This window comes from Chiloscyllium plagiosum, unplaced genomic scaffold, assembly GCF_037043375.1.
Source record: "Chiloscyllium plagiosum isolate Xiang-an unplaced genomic scaffold, Cpla_swu_hap1 HiC_scaffold_19, whole genome shotgun sequence".
NCBI classification, from domain to species: Eukaryota; Metazoa; Chordata; class Chondrichthyes; order Orectolobiformes; family Hemiscylliidae; genus Chiloscyllium; species Chiloscyllium plagiosum.
In genome coordinates, this window is record NW_028270157.1 from 35,803,285 (window position 1) to 35,825,869 (window position 22,585).

General features: G+C 39.5%; 1 protein-coding gene across 7 annotated transcripts in view; it reads right to left on the reverse strand.

The window, feature by feature from the left end:
- The window catches only part of foxp2 (forkhead box P2), a 795,054-nt gene extending 773,118 nt beyond the window's left edge, over window positions 1-21,936 (reverse strand). For 6 of the 7 annotated variants that reach the window (XM_087997213.1, XM_087997212.1, XM_087997209.1 and 3 more), the window contains exon 1: window positions 21,781-21,934. The gene's annotated coding sequence lies outside the window, so the exon portion shown is untranslated. Of the gene's footprint in view, window positions 1-21,780 lie in introns of all 7 variants that reach the window. The other variant, XM_087997217.1, reaches the window with a different exon arrangement.
- Between the last annotated feature and the right edge of the window lie 649 nt (window positions 21,937-22,585).

Consider the following 22,585-nt stretch of genomic DNA (forward strand, 5'->3'; position numbering starts at 1 on the left):
ATTCTCATTTTATCTCTCAGTTTCACCTAATTTTGTCATCCATAAACTTATAATTATTAGATGTAATACCCAATTCATTGATATAAATTGTGAATAGTTGGGACCAAACCACTAAGCCTTCCAGCACCACACTAATCACAACCTGGCAACTTCAATATGACCCAAAAACAGAAATTACTGGAGAAACTCAGCAGGACTGGCAGCATCTGTGGAAAGAAAGTGAGGACTGCAGATGCTGGAGATGAGAGTCAAAAAGTGTGGTGCTGGAAAAGCCCAGCAGGTCAGGCAGCATCCGAGTAGCAAGAGAATTGATGTTTCGAGCGGAAGTCCTTCATCAGGAATGTTTGGTGGGGGAGGGAGTAAGGGGGCTGAGAGATAACTCCCTCTCCCATTCTGCCAAGGACAAGTCCTGGGCCTCCTCCACCACCAAATCCAAGCCACCCAATGCCTGGAGGAAGAACACCTCACCTTCCGCCTTGGCACACTCCAACCACACGGCATCAACATCAACTTCACCAGTTTCCTCATCTCCCCTCCCTCCACCTCATCCCTGATCTAGCCCTCCAACTCAGCACCACCCTCTTGAATTGTATTAGCTGTCCATCTTCCTTCCTATATATCCACTCCACCCCCCTCCAATCTATCACCATCACCCCTCACCTGCATCTACCCATCGCATTCCCAGCTAAATTCCCACACACTCCCACCCTCCTATTTATCTCTCAGCCGCCTTACCCAATATAGAGGAGGCCACATCGGGTGCAGCGGATGCAATAGATGATGTGTGTGGAGGTGCAGGTGAATTTGTGGCGAGTATGGAAGGATCCCTTGGGGCCTTGGAGGGAAGTAAGGGGGGAGGTGTAGGCGAAAGTTTTGCATTTGTTCTTGCAACCGCAAGAAATGCAAAACTTGCGCCTACACCTCTCCCCTTACTTCCCTCCAAGGCCCCAAGGGATCCTTCCATATCCGCCACAAATTCACCTGCACCTCCGCTGCACCCGATGTGGCCTCCTCTATATTGGGGAGACAAGCCGCCTACTTGCGGAACATTTCAGAGAACACCTCTGGGACACCCGGACCAACCAACCCAACCACCCCATGGCTCAACACTTCAACTCCCCCTCCCACTCCACCAAGGACATGCAGGTCCTTGGACTCCTCAATCGCCAGACCATAGCAACACGACGGTTGGAGGAAGAGCGCCTCATCTTCCACCTAGGAACCCTCCAACTACAAGGGATGAACTCCAATTTCTCCAGTTTCCTCATTTCCCCTCCCCCCACCTTGTCTCAGTCAAATCCCTCGAACTCAGCACTGCCTTCCTAATCTGCAATCTTCTTCCTGACCTCTCCGCCCCCACCCCCACTCCGGCCTATCACCCTCACCTTAACCTCCTTCCAACTATCGCATTTCCAACGCCCCTCCCCCCAAGTCCCTCTTCCCTACCTTTTATCTTAGCCTGCTGGACACACTTTCCTCATTCCTGAAGAAGGGCTCATGCCCAAAACGTCGATTCTCCTGTCCTTGGATGCTGCCTGACCTGCTGCGCTTTTCCAGCAACACATTTTCAGCTCTGATCTCCAGCATCTGCAGTCGTCACTTTTTCCCTGGGTACATAAACAGTACGGCCAGCTCCAAACACTTACATGTATCCTTCACTATCCACGTTGGTGCAGAGATCTGCAGAAGGCAGAGTAACCAATCTGTGGAAAACCCTATTCCAACATGTTTTCTAAAACTACATGCTGAAACTTCTAACCACCTATCCTTTAGTTCTTCACTCACTAAAGGAAATAAATTAACAGTTACAAAGGTAACTACTTCACCTACACCTTCATGGCCCTCACCCCTATCAGAGGCATCACAGTTACCAATTCCCATCCCCTGTTCCACATTTATAAAGGTTCCACATTTATTTTCTCAAGTTTAAGGGAAATAATATTTGAGCACATCTTCTGTAAACAGTTCAACTATTCATCTCCAGATCCACGTTGATTACATCAAGTGGTATGTTTCCACACCAAAACCACTCACTATTCTAAAATTATCCGAGAGGCAGAATTAATGCAAGTTTTTTTCATTCAAAATTGACTTCTTAAAGCTTTTCCCCATTTCACCTTCATCTTTAGCATCAAGAATGTGCAAACTATGGATTTTTTGTCAATCAAGTAGGGTTGCTCCTTATCCACTTCCCATTTTCCATGTAGCCAATCACACCCAAGTACTCTTTCCACCATGGCAGTGAGTGTGTCCTTTTCTAGTTTGCAGCTCGAATCATTCCTCTCTAAACTTATCTCATGTATCAATACTACCTTCTATTCCCTGACTCTATGCCCAATATCCAGTTGGTCACTTGTACTTTTATTTCCAGTCCCATGTCAGCTTACATTAGAAACTGGTTCCTTTTTCCAGACACTGTAAGCTTCCCCCTCAGCATCATGTTCAAGAAAATGGACATCCACAACTATTCTGTCCTCATTAACTACTCGTGATTTAAAGATAGCTTTCTGCTCCAAGCAGCTTGAATATATTGTGTCCCAGATTCATGCTGATGTTCTCAGAAGTACCTGTTAGCATCACGACAACCCTCAGATCCAGGGTTTGGAATCTGGTTTGAGAGGATGAAATAAAGGCTTGGAACTAGAAGCAGAAGGCAGATCGATATCAGGGATTCGAGGTTGGGAACAAATCACAGATTTGGGCCAACAATTACTTCGGGAGCACAAGGGAGGCCAGGGTTCAATCAGGGAACAAGGGTGACCAAACAGAAGCAAGATTGATACCAATCATCTACGGATCCTCAAATAGACATTAAAATCCTGTGCGTGTACAAAGTGACTAATAGCTTTTTGGGATATCAGTAAAGGTCTCCTTGTATTTGGCAAGGTCATATGTCAGGTGGCAGACTGCTGGCCAGAAGCACGCACATACTTCCTGCTAAACTGGGGCCACAAGACTCCAAGCAGTATCTAAAAGTGGACAATCCACAAGTTTTACACCTATGTGCTCAAGTCCTCTACTGAAGCTTGCATCACAGGAGATTCTACTCAGATGACAATCACGTAATGGGTAACAGCTAATAGAACACACAAAAAAAGGTCAAATTCAATGGAGGATGTAATCCTAAAATTGTGAAATATGCAACTTCTTTGATTTAAAAACAAATTTAAAAGCTTATTTGTGCATTACAAATTTCAGTCACTTAAAAATACCCCAAATATCTTTTGAAAGCATATGGAGAGATTTGTGGGGAACACAGCAGAACACCTGTTGGGGTGTCACAACAGTAGTGTCATCTAACAATGAAATACTCATTTGAGCACCATCTAGTGGTGTAACAGTTTATAGTTACAAATAAGTGAAGCCAATAAGCAATGGACTGGACTTCACAAGAAGCCGTGGTCCCCATCATCCCATCCAAAATGATGACCGGCTGCCTGGCAGCATTTTAGCAGTTCAGGGTCAGTTTGTATATGTGTTGGGAGGGAGTGTGGAAACAAGTTAAAGAGGCTAGGGGAGCTTTAAAGTGGAGGTACAGCCTTGGGAATGGGGTGCAAATGTCGTCCTTTTGTGGATTGCCACAAAATATTGTCTCCTTCCCACTCTTCCACCAGTGGGTGGAACATAAAACCCAGCCCATTGTTATTTTAACCAAAATATAAACAGAAATAGAACTGTTATACTCAAAGGTCATTTACCTGAAACAATTTCCATTCCCATACCTGACCTTCCAAGCATTTGCAGAATTTCATGTTTATATTTCAAGTTTCCCTTATTCTTGCTTGTTTTTGGTTTTACGTCACTCACATTTTAACATTAGAATTTCCATTGGAAATGTTCACATGTCAGATAATGAATATAGTATCAGCAAATCTTCTCTGGCACTTCTCTTAGCAAGTTAGATGACACATCATTTTGGAAGGATGATTCCACTTACCATTAATATAATATCCTGCTGCGAAAGTGAAGACATGTTCCTTTAAGGTCAGGAAGTTCAAAGTAATTATTAGGTAAAATTAGGGTTGGATTGAATTGCTGTTCCGGTTGCTAATCAAAATGCTGGTTTTATATATTTCTATATGAAGTACAATTAGAGTCATAGAGATGTACAGCATGGAAAGAGACCCTTCGGTCCAACCCGTCCATGCTGACCAGACATCCCAACCCAATCTAGTCCCACCTGCCAGCACCCAGCCCATATCCCTCCAAACCCTTCCTATTCATATACCCATCCAAATGCCTTTTCAATGTTGCAATTGTACCAGCCTCCACCACATCCTCTGGCAGCACATTCCATACACATACCACCCTCTGCGTGAAAAAGTTGCCTCTTAGGTCTCTTTTATATCTTTCCCCTCTCACCCTAAACCTATGCCCTCTAGTTCTGGACTCCCCGAACCCATGGGAAAAGACTTTGCCTATTTATCCTATCCATGCCCCTCATAATTTTGTAAACATCTATAAGGCCACCCCTCAGCCTCCGACACTCCAGGGAAAACAGCCCCAGCCTGTTCAGCCTTTCCCTGTAGCTCAGATCCTCCAACCCTGGCAACATTCTTGTAAATCTTTTCTGAAACCTTTCAAGTTGCACAACATCCTTCCGATAGGAAGGAGACCAGAATTGCACACAATATTCCAACAGTAGCCTAACCAATGTTCTGTACAGCCGCAACATAACCTTCCAACTCCTGTACTCAATACTCTGACCAATAAAGGAAAGCATACCAAACGCCTTCTTCACTATCCTATCTACCTGCGACTCCACTTTCAAGGAGCTATGAACCTGCACTCCAAGGTCTCTTTGTTCAGCAACACTCCCTCGGACCTTACCATTAAGTGTATAAGTCCTGCCAAGATTTGCTTTCCCAAAATGCAGCACCTTGCATTTATGTGAATTAAACTCCATCCGCCACTTCTCAGCCCATCTGGTCCAGATCCTGTTGTAATCTGAGGTAACCCTCTTCACTGTCCACTACACCTCCAATTTTGGTGTCATCTGCAAACTTACTAACTGTACCTCTTATGCTCTCATCCAAATCATTTATGTAAATGACAAAAAGTAGAGGGCCCAGCATCGATTCTTGTGGCACTCCACTGGTCACAGGCCTCCAGTTTGAAAAACAACCTTCCACCGCCATCCTCTGTCTTCTACCTTTGAGCCAGTTCTGTTTCTAAATGGCTAGTTCTCGCTGTATTCCACGAGATCTAACCTTGCTAATCAGTCTCCCATGGGGAACCTTGTTGAATGCCTTACTGAAGTCCATATAGATTACATCTACTGCTCTGCCCTCATCAAAAAACTCAATCAAGTTTGTGAGACATGATTTCCCACGCACAAAGCCATGCTGATTATCCCTAATCAGTCCTTGTCTTTCCAAATACATGTACATCCTGTCCCTCAGGATTCCCTCCAACAACTTGCCCACTACCGAGGTCAGGCTCACTGGCCTATAGTTCCCTGGCTTGTCCTTACCACCCTTCTTAAACAGTGGCAGCACGTTTGCCAACCTCCAGTCTTCCGGCACCTCACCTGTGACTATCGATACAAATATCTCAGCAAGAGGCCCAGCAATCACTTGTCTAGCTTCCCACAGAGTTCGAGCGTACACCTGATCAGGTCCTGGGGATTTATCCACCTTTAACCGTTTCAAGACATCCAGCACTTTCTCATCTGTAATCTGGACATTTTGCAAGATGCTACCATCTATTTCCCTACAGTCTATATCTTCCATATCCTTTTCCACAGTAAATATTGATGCAAAATATTCATTTAGTATCTCCCCCATTTTCTGTGGCTCCACACAAAGGCCGCCTTGCTGATCTTTGAGGGGCCCTATTCTCTCCCTTGTTACCCTTTTGTCCTTAATATATTTGTAAAAGCCCTTTGGATTCTCCTTAATTCTATTTGCCAAAGCTATCTCATGTCCCCATTTTGCCTTCCTGATTTCCATCTTAAGTATACTCCTACTTTCTTTATACTCTAAGGATTCACTTGATCTATCCTGTCTATACCTGACATATGCTTCCTTCTTTTTCTTAACCAAACCCTCTTGGCTAGATCAATTAGAATTAATGGTATTCGACTGTGGGCAAAGGACATTTTCTTCATCTGCTATCAGAACCTATGTCCCATGTTAGATTTCACAGTCAATACATCTTTAAGAAACATGCTCATGACATCACTGTATCCTCGGGTCACATGCTCTAATGCAAAGATCTCATATTTCATCTCATCTTGGATCATCTGAAAAATGACACTCTACTGGAAGCTTGCTCCTCTGTAAAACATAATTGCTTAATATTAACTCAGACACTATATGCCTGAGGACTGTAGTGTTTGTACATTCATTAGTTGCAATAAATGTCTGTTGGATTCTTCAATATCATGGTACATACACTCAGTTTCTTATGTTACAGGAGCTAACATCAGCATTGCCACATTACGCAAAATATCCTGCTGGAGGCAAACTCGCACCATGTATAAGGGGGAAAAAGTGTAAAGAAACAATCATGTAGAAATTTGGGGTGGGAAATGTGGAATGGAGACAGGCACACAGACAAACCAAGAAGCATTTTCTACCTTGTTCAAATGGATGCTAAAAACACATTTCCAGAAAATTCCAACTATTTTTTCCACTGTTTTGCAACTTATTCATTCAGCATCCCCACATTGTCACTTTCTTCAATACACATGTGTGTTAAGCAAGAACAACATGGATGATTTATGATCGAACTTAATGGCAGACATGCTCAGAAGGGCTGAATGACCAGCTCCTATATTCTTTCCCTGCAATCCAAAACACCAGGAAAACCCCTTCTGCTCTCACTTCCAAACACTCATCTGTCTTTTTTGTTTGCTATCCATCTGTATTTCAGAATCTTGCAAAATGCTCCATGTCTTATATATCCAAAGAGAAGAATATATAAATTTTAAAAAACCCTGCCATTTGTAAGAGAAGACATTAAACAGGAAAGTTCTCTTTCCTTTTTTATTTATTAATGGAAAGTGGGCATCACTGGCCAGAACAACATTCATTGCCTATCTCTAGTTGCTCAGATGGCAGGTAAGGGTCAACCACATTATTGTGGGTCTTGGCTCATATGTAAACCAGATTGGCTATGGATGGCACATTTCTTTCCCTAAAGGACATTAATGAAGCAGATGAGTTTGAATGACAAGAAACTGTGATTACATGGCCATCATTAGATTAAGTTTTTATTCCAGATTTTTATTGAATTCAATTTAATTGAATTCGTAATTTAAATTCCACCAGTTGCCAGGCTGGAATTCAAATCCATGCCTTAGGAACACCAATCTGGGGCTCTGGATTACTAATCCAGTGAAATTACTAATACACATTTTTGAAGGTTTCTTAAATATAACCTTGATTTGTACATATCAAAATCATGCAAGATGGTTCCTGGTGTCACCTGAATGCTGGAGAGTGAAAGGGGGAGGGAAGAAGGTGAATAAAAAAAAGTCTATGAGAAAAAAGAAGTGTGTAGCACAGCATCCCTGCAGATACATACACAGGACTTCAAACAGCAGAATGTGAAGTAGGCAAGACAATAAAAATAAAGTGGAAATGAAAAGGGACAGTGACCAGCTTGGAAGGTAAGAAACATGAAAGACAACTATTGAAAAAGAAAAAAGTGAATCTGAAAGAAGATTCTAAACATACATTGGTTTGGCTAGTTCTTTCTCTTTCTCAAGTACTTACAAACCAAGTAAGTAATCTAACATTAGCCAAGAGGATACTTGCTGAAAAGTGACCAGCTTGTGCAACGATGGTTAAAACATTCCAGAGGTCATATTTGATAGTTCTGTTGCTCCAAAATATCAAGCTCTTTCGTCACATTTACAGATCTTATGAACACTTCCATTGTCCAAATCGTTCACCATATCAATCTCATAAAATCATTTTTAAGAAAACAGGAAATTCCTCTCAAATGCACTACACAAATAAATTCCACTACAACTTTTGCAACAGACTTTTTTGATTAGCTGGTAGCTTATACTAAATTGTGAAATATCATTTCAATAACACAAAGATCTTCCAGCTGTCTGATTTAAAACATATATAACCCTTATCATAAACTGCAATCTGAATCTGAGCTACCATATGCCAACAACTAAATTTAGCACTAGGGAGAAGTGTCACTCACTATTATTGTAGCAAACAGGAACTAACAAAAGTAAACTTGTATTTGAAAAGTTAAAATGCAAATTAACAATTGGCTCAAAATTAATACATTATATCAAAAATATAAATTCAAAGATAGCACAGTTGTAAAATGTATAGGACTGAATATTAATATTTGGATCTGCTACTGTTGGGGAGGCACTCATCAGGTAGAAAACCCAATCCATAGACTGGATCTTTCTGTGTCTCTTTAACTGATCAATGGTGTAGCATCCTTGATCCAGGCTTCCCAACAATTTGAAGTCAGCATGATTCAAACCCACATCTGTATTGAAGGCTTAGTACTTAAAGGGGATTGTGGCATGGGGCAATGCAGAAGCATCCTATAGGCAGACAGATGAAAGATGGAGTCAAACAGGGAAGCCAGCCCCAAGGTTCTCCGAGGCACCTTTGGAGATCATGCTGTGGAAGGTATACAATTAATGTTTGACATTCAAATGTCAATTCTCTCATTGATATCCTTGGTTTTCTCTTGCAGTTGCACCCATTCCTTTCACTCTGTCTAAGTCCTGTCAATCACATCCAAAACAGCCACCTGTGCCACTCTATATTCTTCAGATTGTCACTACACAGACATACTTCAGTATCACATCCAAAAATGGTATCATTCCATCCTTTGAATACATTTATTTTGTCATGCATAATTTCCTTGTATCCCTCTTGTAGTTGAGAGCACAAAAGAAGATTCTAAACGCCAGGAAAAGACAAGCAATGTTTGGCACTCTTGTCATAGCCACTGTGAAGGACAACTCAATGGATGTAGGTCAAGTCTCAGAATGCACAGCCACTGGAGATAAAGAGATCAGTCTCTCTCAAAAAGAGATGGGAGACTTCAGTATCATGCAACCACATACACAATCAGCACTCTCTTATTGTTGGTTTGAAGTCAGTGGTCGTCAAATTTTTGAATCATAATCTTGTACGCTAAACCCTGCTCCCTGTCAGTTTGAATTCATATCTTTTATCTCCCACAGATCAATCAAGTATCACTCAGAAGTTGGCACCAGATATAGAGAAGGAAATCTCCTCGGGGAGTGTTGCGCAAAACATACACCATCAAATGACTCATGCACACAATCTCCACCAGCTCAGATACATGCAGTACTGCAAGACCTTCTATGGGTTACTACATTATTATATGGTGGACCAAGCATCATAAGCAGGCAGGAGCAGGTGTTGGAGACATGAACAACAATGCAGAGCCCCAAGATGGTGCAAGAAACTTAAGCTCAGTTCAGATGAATATGGATGTTGAGCCTTAAGGGGCACCAATCAGCACAGGTGCAGCAGTCTTTAGCACAGCCATTACAGTCTCCCTGTTTCAGAGGGCAACAGCATTTTTATAATAAGCATAAGGGAATAAGCAATCTCCTGAAGCCGCAGAGATAACACTGCACAGCAGGAACAGAAAAGGAAGGGAAAGACTTGATAGTTTCACAAGTGAAACTACTTGTATTTTTAAAGGTTTATTAAATTGTCACTTTTACTGTGAATGCTTATAAGCTATCAATGTTACTTTAAGGTTTCGGTATCGTGTAATTCCCAAATGTAACTTATCACCCACTAGGTGGCCATCAGCCTTGAGGAAAATGGTATGACCAGAATGGAGAACGAGCAATGGGTATTGGGGAAGAGGAGGAGTGCAGATTGTGGGACTGATTTGTGTTGGGAGCTTGGGTTTGTGCACAGAACTGCAGTGCCAGATGGCTGCAGTACCACATATTAGCAGAAGCAGGTTATGCATTTCTAGGATCTAGGTTTGTGGTTGCAGTTAACTTGGCCTCAATAGGCTCTTCCTCCATCAGCTGCAGACCTCTCTCCAACGCTAAATTGGCAAAGGCACACATACCACAGCAGATCATTATTGATATCCTTGCTAATGTGTACTGAAGGATATCCAACATCAATCCAGAAATCTAAACCACAACATCAGCATGTCACTGGTTTGCTTGATGACCACTCTTGTGGGTCATGTGGCTTTTATTTTATCTTTCCTAGGGCCAATTATAAGTCTATTTAAATTCTGGTCCAACTTTCCACTGACTGTCTGAAGGTATGAAGATCTTGAGCAAATTTTATAGCTGCTGAAAAAAGGTATCCCCTCTTGGATATCTGGATCAAACACAATAATTGTTTGATGGCTACCTACCTGATGTACATTAATGGAATATCAATTACTAAATAATTTGGATTGTTTGGAATTCTTGTACCCATGGGTAACCTGCTAGGCCATCAAATCCAAAAACCCTCTAATTCTGTTTAGCCTTATCAGATCTGCAAAGGATGCAAGTGGTAGTGGACACCCAGAAGATGCAACTGTACACAGCAGAGAAGATTCTGTAGATGCTATTGAAAGGTGCTGCAGGTGAAGAAATTCAGGCTTACAGCATCTATAATAGCCACCAGCAGTGTGTGCCCGCCTGGTCCACTGGTCAGGAAATCTTGTTCCAGGTGACGCCAAATGTCAGCAATCCCAGGACTCCTGAGACACGGGTGCTCTGCCATGTCTAAACAGGTTGCCCTTTGCAACAGCTTTGTTGGGGTATTTTTTTCTTTGTGCTGTATCTCAATTTTGTTTTTTAGCCCAGGTTCCCTGGAGTGACAGGCAATGAAATGGAAGGTTTCTGCTCTTGCTGGTTTGAAATAGACTCCAAAGTTAAAGATGCAGTAAGTTCTGAAGAAGAGGCAAATCAGCCCCAAAATGTTCACTCTGTTTCTCTCTTCACAGATGCTACCAGACCTGCAGAGTTACTCCACCACTTTGTTTTTATTAACAAATGCTAAAAAGCTACTGGCCGCATCTTAAATCAATGCACTACCTGTTTCAAACAACTAATTATGTTGATGTCATGCTTCAACGTAAAAAATGCTCCAAGATTGTTATCAAATTATTAAACAAAATAAGATACATGCCACATAAGGAAATATTAGGTCAGATGACCAAAAGCATGGTAATAAAGGAGCTTTCAAGGATTGTCTTAAATGTGGAAAGTGAAGTTCAGAGGTAGAGGGTGCAGCCAGAATTCAGGCCCAAAGCAATTGAAGTAGAGCAATCAAAAACAGAACAATTACATTTGGGATATTCAAGAGGCCCAAGCAAAATAATGCACACCGAGTTAACCAAGATTTTTTTTTGTTTCTTTAACTACCTGTGGACACAAATTAACCCACCTGGTAATTTAAAATTTGAACTGCCTGAATTCCAACACAATAATTGAGCAATGATGTTTGGTGGTTAATGCATTGTTATGACTGGGCTTCTCTCCCTCTCAACCCTTCCCCAATACTTCAAAGACCTCGTACCAACATACAAAATTGGCCAGAAATACTTTCTTTCATGGCTTATGACTTTGCTTTTGCCCTAAACCTGGTAATCTGGAAAAACTCCTGAGCTTTGTGTAGAAAGGAAGGTGAGATGGTATCAGAGATAACGCTGAGTTATTTCGCCTGGATTCAGGGGGAAACTGTCTAATTTTGTGATATTGGCCAATATATATGAATGTTTCATTTGTCATTAAAAAGGATATTCAATCTTCAAATCTTTATTACAATTCTATGTTTAAGGATAACGGAGATATATTTTTTGAAACACAGTATGTGCTGCAATGAAAGGCTACTAATAACCAGTTTTCCATTGCTCTACTTTGTAAATTTATTTACTGGCATTTTGAAATCAGTTTTCTGTTTACAAAACACACTCAAGGACTGGAAAGCCAACACTTATTCATTACTATTTTAAGATACTAGTATAAAAAATGGGACCATGTTTTGAACTGCCTATAAAGACAGCATGTTACAATATTTTTCAAGATAAATTCAACATTTGAAATCCATCAATCTTAATGTCATGCAAACACGAGCCAGTTTATTGATCCAAATTCTGGGTTTTTTTTATATCATCATCTTCTATGAGACACCAGTGAGACTTTTCACACACCAACCTACCTTTCAGTATGTCATTATTTAATAGAAAATTATGGACAGTTTTGTGCTGAGGAAGTATGCTAGGATTTTGAAAATGCACAAAACAATGTCACTTATTATCCCAACAACGGCAGGAGGGCAACAATTTCAGCTGGTAATATATGATGACTGAGTTCAGCCAGAGCTGAACATGATTAATGCCATTGAACACTAAGTGTCAAGAAACAAGTGTTTTGTTTCTTTTCACCTGTAATACTTCTCAACTTGGGTGTTTTTATTCAATTAAATTCTATTATATATACACTGTATATTTTAATCAATTACTTAATATTTTTATAAGGCTTCTAATATCTGTTGACTACAATCATCTGCACCATCTGCATTAACCTACGCTTGCTCTCTAATCTTAGACTGGCAGACTGTTTCTCCTAAAATTAATTATTTTCTGCTAACAATTGATTTTATGTCAGTTTCTCTCTATCCAATTGTTATGTCAATTGTTCAATCACTGTGTGAAGGAGTTGAAGCACCAATGTAATTGATAGGAAAGATGTTGTTGGAAAAGATACTGTCGGTGTAAATGACCCTGAAGTCAGAAACATCACTCTTTCAGCTGAACAACTGCTTAGCCATCTTTCTTAATCCAGTTTCCTCTAAATATTTATAAAATTTCCCAAATTTTCCAACCACAGGCTGATGCATTAGCCAAGACAGTGCAGGTACAAAACAGAATTCCATAAGAGCATGCCTGTGTCCCATCTTGCTGCGTTGGTAATCTGGCTGTACAGCAGTATTTTCCTTCCTTAAAGTGAAAATCCAAACACTTAGCTCTGGCTTTGAAAACAAATAGCTACAGCCAATTCTGCAAATTCTTTCAAAGTACAAACCACATCCTGCTTTCCAACCTGTTTAGTGACCATGTGTAATATAAATGTTTTCAAGTGAGCCACTATCTCAGCTCTGGACTATTTTGACAATTGCCTTTATATCTGCTTGCAAAAGTGCTTTAAAAAGATTGTTTCTTTACAGTTAGTGACTCCAACTAAAATGGTTTTTGAAAATTACTCGAATCTTTTCAGTTCCACAAATCTGCTTGTATTCTTTGGATTCTTCTATCTGTGCCAGTAAAGCAACTAATATTGTTTTAGTCTGCATGATGTTCTACTTTACTGTTCCCCTTTCTTCATGTTACATCTTGGTTCAATTATGGTTGCCACTCTGGTACCCCTCATAAAAGGCTTTTACTTATTTTACTTGGCATCTTAATTAATCTGATAAAGCTCACGCCAAATGTCTCCCTGCACATAATCTTAGTAAATCCACAGGTAGCACTAACAAAGACAACTACAATCTAAGTGTCAGCTGCTAACTCCCTACTCCTTGTAACAGCTGTTCTTTTTGGTTGCTTGCCTAAACACTGTCTAATATTATCTGACAATTCTCCATCCAATTGGTATGTGATTGTGTTCATTCTCGGGAGAAAACTGACATTAATGATTCATTTTGCTCTTCCTGCTCTAATTTCAATGGCTGTACTAAAAAGCTTGCATCCATTTCTCTTTATGCCACTGATCTACATTTTCACCCCAGATGTACCAGATCTTCCATGTTTTGGACTCCATAAACTTCTCATCAGGAGTGATCCCCCTCCTCCCAATGATTCTATAAGAATTATATACATCCCTATATAGTCATATACTGTCCAACTTCACAAATTCTGCACATTCTCTTAGTAGAGAAGGACACCATTTGGTCCATTGAGTATACACCACCTCTTCTGAAAAATAATACAATGAATCCTGTTGCACACACTCACCTAGAGACCTACAATCTTTTTCTTTCCAGTTTTAACAATTATTTTGCAAAAACTACAACACAACCTTATTCACCACCTTTATCAACCGTAAGTGCTAAATCCTAACCTCATGTTGCATACCTTCTTTGTCAGGTCACCTTAAATCTATGGTTAATAAACTCTTCAAGCACTGGAAATGTGTATCTTCATTTATTCAATCTAACCTCTTCATGATTTTAAACAACTTCATCAAATCTCTTCTTACCTTTTCTACTCTAAGGAAAAACCCAGTCCATCCAGATAATTGCAACACTAAATCTCTGGAATTATTCTAGTAAATCTCTTCAGTACCCTTGTCAAAGCCTTCACTTCCTTTGTAAAAATCGCAGTGCACAGTATTGCCCTTTCTCCCACTTCACCTTTCCATTTCTGTAGAAATGTGCTCATTCTTCAAGACAGATGGTTCCTTTTATTTCTTTACGTAAACATTAAATTAATGAACCCACTATTCATTATCGAATTCCCCCTACAATTTTGGGTTGTTGAACTAGCTCCAACATTTTTTGGCAAAGCTATTCTCCTGAAGGTCTTGTTTGAACTGCATAACTTTGAAGTTCTGATTCTGAACATCTTGGTGAATAATTTATTAAAAATCATTTATTTTGACTGGGTCTGGAATGCTGCACTTCAATATTTTGTGATTATGAATTTCTAATCAAAAATGTTCCCTCAAAATAGACCAACCACGTTTGTGGCTGTTAACACACCCTCATGCTCATTGACAATTCACTCAAACACTTAGTCATCTCCATGTTCTGTTTTCTACCAATTACCTCCTTCAAACATAATCCAATCTTGTTCAATTTCTGATAATCCTTGTTGGATGCTTCATTCAGTATTCATCAATTTCCTTTAGTTGCAGAGCACCTGTACATACATTCTTTCTTCCTCATAAATGAAAATGGTTGAACTGCTACGTCTTTCCTTCTCATACATTTTGGTATGACAATGGAGGGAGGAGGTGGTTTTATACTTCACAATTGAACAGTAATCTGCAGACTGAACCTTCAACTCTTTATAAATTTATTAAAACTGCTGCAATAAAAAGCAGGCAATTTGGTAAAATGTGATGGCAAAAAAGACTATCCCACTATTGCTTTCAATTTTTTTTTAATGACTGCAGTTATATCAAGCTGTTCACAAGCATACTGAATAGGTATCATCTCCGAACCCTGGACGGCATTCATTCTTCGCCTTCATATGTTTAATATTTCTTATCGCAATATTTCCCATAACCCATTAGTCCTGTTTGTGCTAAACAGATAATCCCTTTCAATAAGTTAAACGCTGTGTATAGTGTTATCATGAACATCATTCCATTACATACAGAAGATGTAACAGGTTACACTCAACTGAGATACTGTATAATAAAATGGTTCTCTTCTTACTTCCTGCTTCCAAACTCCTTTCCTTGGTCACTACTTTTCCTGTCCTCCTATTTCAGTCTAATTATTGTCATTTTTTTTCCTGTAAACTGTCATTTCTTTCATGCGAAACTGCAACTACAACATCTTGCATGTTATTCACTCTTCCTACATCTTCAAGATGAATTGAAGGTCGATCAAACCATTTCATTTCTAATTCCTTCTTCCACAGAAACTCAGAACCTCTTTACCCACAGCTTCTCCTCACTGCTGTAATATTCTGAACCCAGCTTAACATTTACCAACTTCAATTTACCTTGTCATCCCTTTCAGTCTAATGATATTACTAAAATCAGTTTTGGCATGTCACTCTGTTTATTGTAGGAATAAAGGAAATAAAAACACAATGCATTCCATTCCATTGAATCCTCAAAAGTTAAAAATATCCATGTTTATGGTCTACGATTTTCATTTGAAAACCAATTCCCAGCTATTTATTGTTAAGACACAGGGATAAACTCTCCTACTTAATTTAAAACCAGCAACACAGAAAAGATTTATCCTGTGCAGTAATCTGTGAAAATTCAATACGCCAAGAACTGAGTTAAAGTAAAAATTAACAACTTTATTTCTTAAAGTATAACAGAGGATAATTAACTAACAACTATTTACAATTCATTCCTCGAATCTATATTTTACCTTCCCTTCTATACTAGTCTGATAAAACTCCTGATTATGATTTACAAAACAAAACTTCTTATCTCAAAGCCAAGCAGCCTTTCATTTCTCTGACTTTCAGTCTTCTTTTCTTCTTCTTGGGGATTCTGTTCACAGGTTACTGATTGATAAAGGTACCTTTATGAAAGCTATTTTTTGGGCAGTCTTTTTTCATGCTGGGGATTGACAGTTCTCCTCTCAACTGTTCAATTTTCCCCATTTTTTTATATCCCTAAAGCATCGGATTGTGTCATTGGCTTTTAAGATTATCAATATACTAAATTCAAACAGGACTGGTATTTGGTATTTTTCGGGGTATAATTCAAATTGATTGGCCTAATTCAAATCTGTTTTGTTCTTTCCAAGCAAACGGCTAATTTAGCTTTCAACCAACTGTTACATTGTTACCTTATTGAAAACACTTGGTGCTGTCAGGTATCTCTACCAGCTTTTAACTCCCTTGAAAGTACAGTACACCCACATCTTCATAACATTATTTCCAAATCAAGAAAAGGTCAGGGGGCAATGGCCTCAGATTTTTCATTTTGAAAATATACTTTTTTGTGATGTGGAGTTTATTTTGTATCAACTCCATGATAAATATGAATCATGACTATGAACATATTCACTTCTCACACAAACTAAAGTGGTGACATTTGCAGCACTAAGTTCACATCAGTCCAAAATTACTTTGACACAAATAGATAAGACATATAGTACAAAAGAATTATGCATTATCTTTTAAACTTCATTGCACTTCTGTGTGAAACATGGTGCAACATCAACCTCAACTGAGTTTAATAGAATAATTAATTAAAAGAGAGAAACCAATGATTAATTATTACATCGAAAAGTTTTAGAAGTTTGGCAATAAATTATGAAACACAGCTATAATCTTCCTCCTTTCCTTTACCACTAACCCCCAACATTCCCAACATGTAAAACAAATTATACTCATTTGCCTTTGACCTCTTATAAACATAACTGGCTTGTATTTCTGTCTTCAGGTTACTATCACTAGTCCAATATTCCACAGGCGTAGGCTTGCCCCTTGACAAGAAGATGCATCCAAAACAATGGGCAGAAATCCACCTCCTTTCGTAAATCTTAAGATCTGTAGCAATGATAATGGTTGCCAGCTGCAGGGTCTTCGGGCTACTGTCCAACAGCAAACAGAAAGCTTGCAGTCCTTAGGATTTTAGGGTTTTGCAAATTAGATGTGTTCTTTACTTCTTTTGGCCTCACTGCCAGTTCAAATCATCCAGTCACCACCTTTAATTTGAAAGACAATCTCACAAGAACGGGCAATTTTGATAACTTTAAAATAGTTAACATTTTGCCACAGAACAGTTAAAAGCCATGTAAACATGTCAGATGGGAAGATAGGAATTGCTTTAGGCCCTTTATTTTTCATTATAATTAGAAGTATGTTGAGAGCAGTTTCAGAGCTGGAGATACTCCAGGTCACATATCTGAATCAGTTAAACATTATGATGGCTCCCAGTGGATATCCCTTTGCATTAGTTATGGTGAGGTCAAAGATTACTATTGTGTGAGTTTCGAGTCAGAATATGGGAAACATTGGATAGACTAGAGAGTGTGGTAGTGCAAATCCAAGAGGAATTGGCTCAAAGTGTTTGAGATGTTAATTTTTAAGTACCCTAAAGAATTAAGCAGGATGATTTGGGTGGAAGATAGAGATGATTGAAGGTTGGGTGCGAGAAAGGAAGATGGCTTAATGGGAAATGACAGTGGAAAAAGAAAGGAGTTGAAAGTTTAAAAGATATGGTGGATGAAGATTGAAAAGAACTATAAATCTTATAGAAGACAAAAATTACGAAGTCAATACATTAACAGGTGTACGTCCAATAGAGTTCAGCATGGCCAAGCCATGGGTAAAAGTTTAGTGCCAACATCAGTACCGTGTTCCAAGTTCACATTTGACAGGTTATTCAGGTCAATACTTCAGTGTAGGTTGAAAGAAATATTTTATTATCAAAGCTATCTTCCAAATAGTAAATTGAGCTGATGTTGCATCTGCTTGCTTGGGTGGATGCAAAAGATATCATAGCTTCAACATAAAGAGCAGCAGAGTTCTTCTAAATGAACTGGTTAATATGTCGTCAAAAAAGATGGCCCAAAACAGATTGTTACCACCTGCTTGGGAAAGCACAGGTCATTCATTTCACATATTTCGTTAATGTGAATTTGCTTTAGTGCGATTGATGAATTGGAGACACCGTTTCTAAAGCAAACTTTTAAAATGTGTGTTGACTGTAACACAATTACATCACCAACACTTCAAACGCTGTTTCTGAAGGACGATTTTTCTATAACATGGGTTGCACAAGAACATAACTATAGCATTATAGAAGAACTACCTATATAGTGATTCAATCCGCACTATGCTCTGGATTGCCACAAACGTTAATGATTTACTCAAAGTACACAAAGTCCTGATTTGCCTGTCTGGTGGAGTCAGATGAACAGAAAGCATTGACTCTGTTTCTGTACTTGATGAGAATGACTGTTTGTTACAAATGAATAGGTTCTAGTTACAGATAAACAAGACCATGAACTATCAACGTATAGATCTATGAGTTGAAACTCTAACCCATAAGACCATAAGACATAGGAACCGAAGTAAGCCAATCAAATCATCAAGTTTCTTCCACTAATCAATGAGATCATGGATGAATTGACAATCCTCAATTCCATGTTCCTGCCTTTTCCCTGTAACCTTTGGATTCCCTTTCTGCTTAAAGACCCATCTTGTATCCCTACCTATACATATATAGTCATACACACAAACAAACAAAATGATGGAGAAACTGGAGAAACACAGTTCAATTGCACCAACCTGTATGGTTCAATGAAATGTCCCTTTGCTTCCAAGATCTTCTGTTTCTCAATTTCCTTTCTCCAGATTCTTTCACTTCTTTGCAAGAGGCACTTGCTGATTAGTATACTGATTACAACATCTCTTTGTTACCTTTTAAAGGCAACAAATTGCAGCAATTGGTAGGAGAAAATAATTGACTTTTTTAGACATCAGGTATTTGAACTGCAGAGATATAGGGACACAGAACCTATTCTTCCAGCAGTCTGAAAGCTTCCTACACTTTCTATTATAAACCCCCAAACTGTTAGTCTGCCCAAGAGCCCGAATTGCCTTCTGGTTGATGATTTCTGGCATCCACAACTGGTCACATTTTCACAAACCAATTTGTTGCCATCTGAATCTCCCTCTGCATACACAACTTGGTGCCACACTGTCTTATCTCTTCTCCTATGCTGCTGGCAATGCAAAAATGTAAACACAACTCATAATGAGTTCCAGTGCTTTGTTTTCAAAAGTAAAGCAAATCCTTCCCCAGTCCTTGGTTTTAAAACAATCCTTTCCCATTTTAGCCCACAATCAAATAATGTAAAGAAAATCAGAAAGATGTGCTCTTCACAAGATCAATTTATCATTGTTGTTTGTGAGCTTGCATTCCTCATATTAGTTGCATGCTACGATTTAAAACTATCAACTGTAAAGTACTTTAGAATATCCTCAGGATATGAAATATGCAATCTTTCTGCTGTACATACTATGTGCTAGACTCAAACAGAGCGAAATACTGGTGCAACATTGGTCAGAAGTATTGAACTTGACCATGGCTCTGGATGTAGGTTTGCTCGCTTAGCTGGAAGGTTCGTTTTCAGATATTTCATCACCATACTAGGTAACATCATCAGTGAGCCTCTGGAAGCTTCATCTGGAGGCTCATTGATTATGTTACCTCGTATGGTGATGAAAAATCTGAAAACGAACCTTCCAGCTCAGCGAGCAAACCTACAACCATAACCCCAACCTGAGCTACAAATCTTCTCAAAACTTGCTAATTGATAATGGCATTCAGGAAAATAATAAAATGTGCAAACAAAATTGCAGGCATAAAAGAAAGTTTTAGTACTCAGGAAGAATCATGCTTGAGGTTGGTGATAGTTACTATCCATGTCAAGCTCCTGTTCATGAAGCAGCTACGATTGGGATTTGCTACGGTGTGGAAGGACTATCTAAATAGTATTGGCACAAAACCAACTGGCTTTGAGTGGCACTGAAGTTCTTATTATACTCCAGAAAGTCAATTGGTGAAGGCTAGAACTTAAGCATATATACATGTGTATAAGCATTTATTTAGAATTACAAATTACAAGGATACACCCCCTAACATGACAATCACAGGTTCAGTCCTTTTCTATTAATAGGAGCACAAGTGAATTCCCAGTTAATATCCTCTACCTCTATATAATTAAATAGAGGTGACAGTGATGTCGATATAAAGTGAATAGCAGACTGAAAACAACGATGGAGAAGTTTGAGCCAATGTTCCAAAAATTAAGGGTGGGACATATTTGGAGGAACTTTAAATTAATACAGTTTCAAGCAATTTGTTTTGAAAACTGATTTACATTTAACATGTATATTAATAAGGAATCAAAGCAGAAACAGTTGTAAAGGTGATTTTTCAGACAATGCTGAGAGACAGTGGTACTGAAATGTTTTTGACAGCTCAACAAGTGCAAATAACCAAACTTCACATCATTCAAACATGTTAACAATTTGGCAATAGTGAACAGACTTGCAACAGTCATGAAACTTATAACCAATGTCAATTTGTGACGTATTTTTGGAAAATAATACATTCTCAACAAGAGTTTATCTTCCAAACACATGCAACATTGCATGCATTACCCATTAGAGTTGTTGACTGAAAGATAGAAAGTGTGTTGCAGGTGCATATTTATTCCAACAAATTTGCAAAAACTAATCACCATTATTTCTCTCCCCTTCTCTTGACCAGGCTGACAGATTATGGGAACACAAAAATGCATCGTCTCTCAAGCATGCGTACTGTTTATTTGTAAAGGTCAGTTTTCCCCATTCATTGAAGTTGCGTTTGTAAATAAATTCTCTGAACGTACACATTTCCTCAACGGTTCGGCAGCAATCTCTTTCATATGTTAATGTCCCATTCAAATCCATCAATTTGCCAACTTTTCAGATCAGCTGTTCATAACAATAAACTTTGCACTGGAGTTTCCAAGAGTAATGTCCAGTCACCAACACGCTGAAACTAATGCTTCAATTAAATCATTCACAATAATGTCAATAATTACATTCTAAATTTGAAAAGGGGGAGGGTAGAATCCTTCATTAGCTTGAGTGTAAGACAGTGAGCGTTCTCATGAAGAACTAAAGTTTCCTTATAACTCATTTACGTTTTCTAATGCCCGTTAATAATTCATTTCTTATTGTTAAAACACACAAGTTTAAATCGATACAATACTGTGTTAAATTTACTTCCAGCAGGTTTTACTACTGATGTAAAAAGTCACCCTCCTTGACCAGAATGGTTCCGTCCCACTTTGGTCATGCGAGTGACTGGCTGGGGAGGAACTCGGGCTGAGAGAAATAATACAGGAAAGCCAGAGTTCGTGTGTGGAGCAGGGGCGTCACGTTTAAATTAATGAGAACCCCATGAAAGCGACAGGATTCCTTTAAACCAAAACACGAACTCACGATTGGGGGGGGGGGGAGAATCACCAACAATGAGGGGGTGGGGGCTTCCATTGGAAAACCGACGGAGAGAAAATCATAACCTTGGAAATCTTATCCCTCAACTTTACAGGAGTTTGAACAAAAAATAAAAGTTAATTCGAAACTTACCACAAGTGAAAGCGACGTTTATCGGAGTATGAGCGACGTGGTGCGGGACGAAATAATTCTTCAGGTTCGATTTAATGTTTGCAAATGCACATGGGGGGGTGGCGAGATGGGTTGGTTGAGAAACTGGTGTTGTGTACGAGTGGGAGGGGAAGAGGGCAGCCCAGTGTACAGGCACCAGGGAGGGAGGGAGAGCACTGCGCTCACTCGCTCCTTGTTCACTCCCAATATCTTTGCTTCTCCAGTCACAGCAGCCTCCCCTCCACCCCGATACACCAACCCCACCTCAAAGAGACAGCATTCACCTCACACGTGCCTGTCTTTGACAGATTCCCTCACATTGACACAAGCTGCCACTGGGAAGAGGCTGCACTTTTTAATCAGGGGCTGGGTTTTCTATTTGTTCTCTTGTTTAACAGGAAAGGAGGGATGTTGTGATTAATCTGCAGCAGTTACAAAGTGAAAGCTTTCGGCGGATTGTGAGATTGTTGTGTTGTCTCTCTCTCTCTCTCTGCCTGCAGCGTCCAGGTGACGTCACATCCACCTGCTATGTCAACAAAAGATTTCAGTCCTTTTTTTGCGGGGAGGGTGGTGATTAAAAAGATTTTTCCCCCCTTATCTATGCCCCTTCCTAGGGGATTGCAGCTACTGGCCAGAGGCAGCCCCAGGTGAGAGGATGGAGCCAGGACACTGGGCCAGGCACCCAGCCCAGCGCTTGTTAGCAAACCCCTCAAAAGGGGGAGGGAGGTGCTCCTGCCACACTTTTTTTGTGAAATCATTAAAACTTAGAAAAGCTGAGGTTAAAGCA